Source organism: Neoarius graeffei, chromosome 4 (genome assembly GCF_027579695.1).
Source record: "Neoarius graeffei isolate fNeoGra1 chromosome 4, fNeoGra1.pri, whole genome shotgun sequence".
Classification (NCBI taxonomy): Eukaryota; Metazoa; Chordata; class Actinopteri; order Siluriformes; family Ariidae; genus Neoarius; species Neoarius graeffei.
Window position 1 is genome coordinate 36,113,113 of NC_083572.1, and position 9,037 is coordinate 36,122,149.

Below are 9,037 nucleotides of genomic sequence, written 5' to 3' on the forward strand. Positions count from 1 at the left end.
AACAAAAGTTATTCCAACACAAAACAAAAGCTGCTCCAAACCAAAACAAAGGCTGCTCCAAACCAAAACAAAGGCTGCTCCAAACCAAAACAAAAGCTGTTCCATACCAAAACAAAAGCTGCTCCAAATCAAAACAAAGGCTGCTCAAAATCCAAACAAAAGCTGCTCCAACGCAAAACAAAAGCTGCTCCAACACAAAACAAAAGCTGCTCCAAACAAAAACAAAGACTGCTCCAAACCAAAACAAACACTGTTCCAAATCATAACAAAAGCTGCTCCAAACCAAAACAAAAGCAGCTCCAAACCAAAACAAAGGCTGCTCCAAACCAAAACAAAGGCTGCTCCAAACCAAAAAAGCTGCTCCAATACAAAACAAAAGTTGTTCGAAACCAAACTAAAGCTGCTCGAACGCAAAACAAAAGCTGCTACAATACAAAACAAAACCTGCTCCAAACCAAAACAAAGGCTGTTCCAAACCAAAACAAAAGCTGCTTCAAAGAAAAACAAAACCTGCTCCAAACAAAAACAAAGGCAGCTCCAAAGCAAAACATGAGCAGCTACAAAGCAAAACAAAACCAGCTCCAAACCAAAACAAAAGCTGCTCCAAACCAAAACAAAGGCTGCTCCAACACAAAACAAAGGCTGCTCCAAACCAAAACAAAGGCTGCTCCAACACAAAACAAAGGCTGCTCCAACACAAAACAAAGGCTGCTCCAAACCAAAACAAAGGCTGCTCCAAACCAAAACAAAGGCTGCTCCAAACCAAAACAAAGGCTGCTCCAAACCAAAACAAAGGCTGCTCCAAACCAAAACAAAGGCTGCTCCAACACAAAACAAAGGCTGCTCCAAACCAAAACAAAGGCTGCTCCAAACCAAAACAAAGGCTGCTCCAAACCAAAACAAAGGCTGCTCCAAACCAAAACAAAGGCTGCTCCAAACCAAAACAAAGGCTGCTCCAAACCAAAACAAAGGCTGCTCCAAACCAAAACAAAGGCTGCTCCAACACAAAACAAAGGCTGCTCCAACACAAAACAAAGGCTGCTCCAACACAAAACAAAGGCTGCTCCAAACCAAAACAAAGGCTGCTTCAAACCAAAACAAAGGCTGCTCCAAACCAAAACAAAGGCTGCTCCAAACCAAAACAAAGGCTGCTCCAAATCAAAACAAAGGCTGCTCCAAACCAAAACAAAGGCTGCTCCAACACAAAACAAAGGCTGCTCCAAACCAAAACAAAGGCTGCTTCAAACCAAAACAAAGGCTGCTCCAAACCAAAACAAAGGCTGCTCCAAACCAAAACAAAGGCTGCTCCAAATCAAAACAAAGGCTGCTCCAAACCAAAACAAAGGCTGCTCCAACACAAAACAAAGGCTGCTCCAAACCAAAACAAAGGCTGCTTCAAACCAAAACAAAGGCTGCTCCAAACCAAAACAAAGCTGCTCCAAACCAAAACAAAAGCTGCTCCAAACCAAAACAAAGGCTGTTCCAAACCAAAACAAAGGCTGTTTCAAACCAAAACAAAGGCGGCTCCAACACAAAACAAAGGCTGCTCCAACACAAAACAAAAGCTGCTCCAAACCAAAACAAAAGCTGCTCCAAACCAAAACAAAGGCTGTTCCAAATCAAAACAAATGCTGTTTCAAACCAAAACAAAGGCGGCTCCAAACCGAAACAAAGGCTGCTCCAAACCAAAACAAAAGCTGCTCCAAAGCAAAACAAAAGCTGCTCCAATACAAAACAAAAGCTGCTCCAATACAAAACAAAAGCTGCTCCAATACAAAATCCAACCTGCTCCAAACCAAAACAAAGGCGGCTCCAAACCAAAACAAAGGCGGCTCCAAACCAAAACAAAGGCGGCTCCAAACCAAAACAAAGGCTGTTTCAAACCAAAACAAAGGCGGCTCCAACACAAAACAAAGGCTGCTCCAACACAAAACAAAAGCTGCTCCAAACCAAAACAAAAGCTGCTCCAAACCAAAACAAAGGCTGTTCCAAATCAAAACAAATGCTGTTTCAAACCAAAACAAAGGCGGCTCCAAACCGAAACAAAGGCTGCTCCAAACCAAAACAAAGGCTGCTCCAAAGCAAAACAAAAGCTGCTCCTATACAAAACAAAAGCTGCTCCAATACAAAACAAAAGCTGTTCCAATACAAAACAAAAGCTGCTCCAATACAAAATCCAACCTGCTCCAAACCAAAACAAAGGCGGCTCCAAACCAAAACAAAGGCTGCTTCAAACCAAAACAAAGGCTGTTCCAAACCAAAACAAAGGCTGCTCCAAACCAAAACAAAGGCTGCTCCAAACCAAAACAAAGGCTGCTCCAATACAAAACAAAACCTGCTCCAAACCAAAACAAAAGCTGCTCCAAACCAAAACAAAGGCTGCTCCAAAGCAAAACAAAAGCTGCTTCAAGACAAAACAAAAGCTGTTCCAAATCAAAACAAAGGCTGCTCCAAACCAAAACAAAACCTGCTCCAAACCAAAACAAAGGCGGCTCCAAACCAAAACAAAGGTGGCTCCAAACCGAAACAAAGGCGGCTCCAAACCAAAACAGAGGCTGCTTCAAACCAAAACAAAGGCTGCTCCAAACCAAAACAAAGGCTGCTCCAAACCAAAACAAAGGCAGCTCCAAACCAAAACAGAGGCTGCTTCAAACCAAAACAAAGGCTGTTCCAAACCAAAACAAAGGCTGCTCCAAACCAAAACAAAGGCTGCTCCAAACCAAAACAAAGGCTGCTCCAAACCAAAAGCTGTTCCAAACCAAAAACAAAAGGTGCTCCAATACAAAACAAAAGCTGCACTTTGCCTCTCCCACCTGCATACGCTTGCCTGTAAAAGAAAGAAAGAGTACCTCTCTGCACTTTGCCTTTCCCACCCGCATTCACTTGCCTGTAAAAGAAAGAAGCAAAGAGTACCTTGCTGCACTTTGCCTCTCCTGGCCGTGCTCACTTGCCTATCAAAGAAAGAAACAAAGGAGTACCTCACGACACTTTGTCTCTCCCACCTGTGTTCGCTTGCCTCTAAAGGAAAGAAAGAGTACATTGCTGCACTTTGCGTCTCCCACCTATGTTCACTTGCCTGTAAAAGAAACAGAGAGCACCTCGCTGCACTTTCCCTATACTGCCTGTCTTTGCTTGCCTGTAAAGGAAAGAGTACCTCGCTGAACTTTGCCTCTTCCGCCTGTGTTCGCTTGCCTGTAAAAGAAAGAAATAGTACCTCACTGCAATTTGCCTGTCCCGCCTGTATTCACTTGCCTGTAAAACAAAGACAGAGTAGCTCGCTGCACTTTGCCTCTCCCGCCCATGCTCGCTGGCTTGCATAAGAAAGAATCAAAGAGTACCTCTCTGCACTTTGCCTCTTCTGCCTGTGTTCAATTGCCTGTTAAAGAAATAACCAAATAGTACCTCGCTGCACTTTGCCTCTTCTTTCCGCATTCACTTGCCTGTAAAAGAAAGTAACAAAGAATACCTCGCTGCAATTTGCCTATTCCTACCGTGTTTGTTCCTTTCTTTTACAGGTACGTACACACAGTAGGAATAGGCAAAAGTAAAGAGTACCTCGCTGCACTTTGCCTCTCCCATGCACATTCACTTGCCTGTAAAAGAAACAAATGCCGCTTTTCCACTACCAACGCGGCTGAGTTGGGCTGAGCCGTGCCGTGCTGAGCTGGGCTGAGTCGAGCTGAGTGGGGCTGTTGGAGTTGCATTTCGACTACAACCGCGCTGAACCGTGCTGGCTGGAAGTGGGTGGACACATTGGGTGGAGTTAGCGAAAGTGGGTGGACGTCACGTGATGTCATTAGGCAGTGCAAACAGTGACATCAGTGACCTTTTAAGCGGTAGTCTCACGACCCGGATAGTAAACAATAAACATGGAGGATATGGAGTCGTTAGTGTTGCTGGTCTTGGTGCTGTGGCTTGTTGTCACCGACAACGCCAACAGATACTGGCAAGAGCGTATAGATGAGGCGAGGTGCATAAGGCTTGAGAAATTCTCGTAATTCGTAATTCTTCTTCTTCCGGGTTTATGGTGTTTACAGATCCCAGCGTGCTCGCGGGGTGTGTGTGGGCATGTGAGGACACTCCTCCTCACCAATCAGTGCACAGGGGAGTGTCTCCTCACGCCCCTAGCCCCACTCGGCTCGGTTTGGCTCACTTCAGCCCCACTCCAAAACCGTGCGAGTTTTGGGTGCTGAGTAGGGCTGAAGCGAGCTGAGTCATGCTGCTCTGAGGTAGTCGAAATGCGAGCCATGTCGGGCTGAAGTGAGCTGAAAAAGGGTAGTGGAAAAGGGCCATAAGAGTAACTCTCTGCACTCTGACTTGCCCGCCTGTGTTCGCCTACCTGTAAAAGAAAGAAACAAAGAGTACCTTGCTGCAATTTGCCTATCCTGCCTGTATAACAAAGAAAGAGTACTCTGCACTCTGACTTGCCCACCTGTGTTCGCCTACCTGTAAAAGAAAGAAACAAAGAGTACCTTGCTGCAATTTGCCTATCCTGCCTGTATAACAAAGAAAGAGTAGCTCTCTGCACTTTGCCTCTCTTGCCGGTGTTCACTTGCCTGTAAAAGAAAGAAACAGAGTACCTCGCTGCACTTTCCCTACACCGCCTGTCTTTGCTTGCCTGTAAAGGAAAGGAAGAGTACCTCTCTGCACTTTGCCTCTTCCGCCTGTGTTCACTTGCCTGTAAAAGAAAGAAACAAAGGAGTACCTCACAACACTTTACCTCTCCCGCGTGCATTCACTTGCCTGTAAAGGAAAGAACAAAGAGCACCTCGCTGCACTTTGCCTGTCCTGCCTGTATTCACTTGCCTATATAACAAAGAAAGAGTTGCTCTCTGCACTTTGCCTCTCCCACCCGCATTCACTTGCCTGTTAAAGAAAGAAAGAGTACCTCGCTGCACTTTGACTCTTCCGCCTGTGTTCGCCTGCCTGTAAAGAAAAGAAACAGTACCTCGCTGCAATTTGCCTGTCCTGCCTGTATTCACTTGCCTGTAAAACAAAGATAGAGTAGCTCGCTGCACTTTGCCTCTCCCGCCCGTGCTCGCTGGCTTGTATAAGAAAGAATCAAAGAGTACCTCGCTGCACTTTGCCTGTCCTGCCTGTATAACAAAGATAGAGTAGCTCTCTGCACTTTGCCTCTCTCGCATCTGAAGCACTGAACACACACAAGTGAGCAATGAGCACACACACATACCCACAGCAGTGGCAGCTATGCTACAGCACCTGGGGAGCAGTTGGGGGTTAGGGGCCGTGCTCGGGGGCACCTCAGCCCATGGCTCCAATATACCTAACCACATCTTTGCACTGTGGGGGAAACCAGAGAAAACCCACACAGACACAAGGAGAACATGCAAACTCCACACAGAAAGGCCCATCAGCCGCTGGGCTCGAACCCCGGACCTTCTTGTTGTGAGGAGACAGTGCGAGCCACTACACCACTGTGCAGCTCTAAACTTCAGAAAAGTGAACTCTGTTGATTGGTGGATTTTGTTGCCAGGAAAAGTCATATGGCTACAGAAAATTTCTGATTAGATTTTTAATCAAATCAGATTAGAAGTCTTTATTCCTTCATCTGAAGCAACAATGTTTTTACTGCTTCAGATGAAGGAATAAAGGTTTCTAATGCTAAAAATCTAATCAGAAATGTTCTGTAATCAGATGATTTATTATATATGGTTTATTTAATATTCCTCCTCCGAGTAACTATTTGACTTGCAGTAAACTATCAGACTTTTCTCACAAACTAACACACACAAGTTAGAGAGATTATTATATTCCTTACACCGTTAGCTGAATGGGTCATTTCTGCCCACATTAACATTTCTGAAAACATGAAGACTTTTTCTTTTCTGCTCATTTGTACTTTAACACATTTAATGACATTTTGAGCGCATCTGTCTGTTTTTAACACTCATCAGATTATCTGCAGTGTTTGTATCGGTTGTAGCTTTAATACTCACACAGTAATGCGCTAATGCTGACAGCTAATTAGCTTAGCGACTGGATCCGACTTTTCTGACTAGCCGCTAACTTTAGGCTCATTATCATGGATATAAACCGATTCGCCAAACAATAAGGAACAGGTCGCTTTGAGCAAAAACCCTCTGAACGCTGTTAACTCTATTCCTGAGAGCGTTTCCGCCTGTTCACTGCTATTTTTGACCCTTTTTGTAATAATGAGGTGTTTAAAGCGCTTGTTGTTGAAGTGAAAAGGAAAACTGAAAGTTCATTGCTGCCGGTGCGGGAATAAACCCAGTGGTGCTGCAGGAATAACCGCTGTGTCAGAGTCGCTGGTGGGATCCTGATCTCGCCGCTTCGACAAATGAGCGTTTTGTGGGGATTTCCAAACATTTAAACACAAACACCTTTCAATTATCGCGAGGTGGGCGGGTAAATCATGAATATTCATGAGGAAAGTGCCGCCTGATTGGCCGGTGAAGTCTTTCTGTTCCACCGCGTTGCTTTATGAGGAACCGGTTTTGTTTGGTTCCGAACCCATCAGTCCGAGTCCAATAATTATTCTACCATCAGGAAAAGCAGCACAGAATTTACTCCGATTGGTTTCAAATGCATTTTGTTGTGGTTATTTGTTGTGGGCATTTTTGTGATTATTATCCGTGAATAAAGTTGGACTTTTCTTCAAAAGGAGTGAAATAAAAGATTTGTACAAAACACAGGTTTATGGCCCAAACCAGCATTATGTAATAATTCATTTACTGTGTTTTGATCCAATCCTATAATTAGCCTCTGATCAGGAAAAGGAGCACAAAATTTACTGCAATTGGTTTCAAATGATTATAATTTCATTTTCAGTCAGACTTCAGATGAGCATTTTAGATGGATTTCTTTTTGAATATGTAGTTTTCATATTTTTATAACAGGCTTATTAAATAAATATACAGCAATAATGTTCCAACAAATATTTTAATGAGTCTGAATTTTGACTTTGACAGAGTTACTAACACACCAAAGATCATTGCATCATACAAAATAAATAAACACACATGCATACGTGGGCAAGGTGGCTGAGAGGTTAAGGCGGCGGATTGCTAATCCGTTGTGCTCTGCATGCGTGGGTTTGAGTCCCACCCTTGTCGTGTGTCTGTTGTTTTGGGCAGCACGGTGGTGTAGTGGTTAGCACGGTCACCTCAGAGCAAGAAGGTTCCAGGTCGAACCCAGTGGCTGGTGAGGGCCTTTCTGTGTGGAGTTTGCATGTTCTGTCTGTGTGAGTTTCCTCTGGGTGCTCTGGTTTCCCCCACAATCCAAAGACATGCGGTTTGGTTGACGTGGGGCGGCCTTGAGCAAGGTGCTGCTCACTGTGTGTGTGTTCACTGCTTCAGATGGGTTAAATGCAGAGGATGAATTTCACTGTGCTTGAAGTGTGCGTGTGACGAATAAAGGTTTAAAAATATATATTAACATAGAGTATATAAAATGCAATTTTAACCAACAAACAAAGGTTTAGGAAAGATGTAAACACCTGTAACTGAATTTATGACACTTTTTCTCGTTATCTGTCCAAAGATCTGTACTATTAATTCAGATTTATTCCCTTTGCAGACTTTTTAATTCAAATCAATGTCTTTAAGTGTCAGATAGAAACACATCCTGGCTGATCGCTTCATCAGGGGGAAATGGGGGAACTGTCCTTAAACTGCTCACACACACAAAATACATTATGATTTAATGCTGTGACAAAATACAGACAGACAATAATCAGCAATTATTGGTCGATAGTGATGGCCGTCTGAAGCCGAGGCTCCGAAACGCGTGCCGAGTATAAGGGGGCATGGCAGATGAAGCCCCGCCTTGAGGCGTGGCTCGTTCGGAAGAAAACCACGTGAGGGAACCACGTGAGGCTGGGGAGGGAATTTCTAAGAAAAGGAATCACCTCAATCCAAACACAGTGAAAAAAAAATTTGTTCCTCAATAAAAATCAATAAAGATTCCCCTAAAAGTTACTCTGTGCACTGCACGGCTGCAGTAGCACTCACAGTCCCATCACACAAGCACTGAACACAAAGGTTACTCCCTTTATGTTTATGTACACCTTTTTATTGTGTAGACAAAATTGTACTGATCATAAATCCATAGAAAGAGACAAAGTGTGTGTGTGTGTGTGTGTGTGTGTGTGTGTGTGTGTGTGTGTGTGTGTGAGAGAGAGAGAGACAGAGAGAGGGTAAAAGGGTCAACACCAAATAACAAATAGGCAAATAAATAAAACAAGCAAGCAAAAAAATCTGATGACATAAGTTATTTTAAAATGGAACATTGTGCAAATTACTGTACATGCAAAGAATAATGTAAAGTGGCAGAACATTGACATGAGGTAGAAATTAAACATACTGTACATTTCTCTTAGCAGTAGGTCGCTAGTGAAGTCTGCTGAATGAGAGTCTGAGTAATGAACCTTTTAGTGAATCACAACTGAGGCCTTGTTTATCATGGGTCATGTGGTTTTCTGCTCAACGATACAAAGCCTCAAAGCAGAGCTTCATCTGCCCCCTTATTCTTGATATGCGCTTCGAAGTCTCATTTGGCCATCACGATCTTTAAACAGTGATATCAATTAAAACTATGGTCAGGTTAAGGTAGGACAACAAATGCAAGTGTATGTTGATCTTTGTGGAGTTTATTACTGTAAATATATAGCTCAGTAGCTGGCAAGGCAAGTCTAAAATGCCCATAATGAGTCTTGATAGTATTTGTGTGTGTGTGTGTGTGTTTTGAATATATTATGAAGCCATTGACAACAACAACAAAAATCTACAAAATCATTGTACTTAGCAACCAAAAAGTGTGATCCTGAGTGTGAACATAGATCTGGAGCAGGAGACCGAGCCAAGACACCTTATCTCATCTCATTATCTCGAGCCGATTTATCCTGTTCTACAGGGTCGCAGGCAAGCTGGAGCCTATCCCAGCTGACTACAGGCGAAAGGCAGGGTACACCCTGGACAAGTCGCCAGGTCATCACAGGGCTGACACATAGACACAGACAACCATTCACACTCACATTCACACCTACGGTCAATTTAGA

The 9,037-nt window shown here is 43.6% G+C and overlaps 1 non-coding gene across 1 annotated transcript; it reads left to right on the plus strand.

The window, feature by feature from the left end:
• The first annotated feature begins 7,012 nt into the window (after positions 1-7,012).
• Positions 7,013-7,094, plus strand: trnas-gcu (transfer RNA serine (anticodon GCU)). The gene has a single exon. It is a non-coding gene; the product is annotated as a tRNA-Ser (tRNA).
• Positions 7,095-9,037: the final 1,943 nt, after the last annotated feature.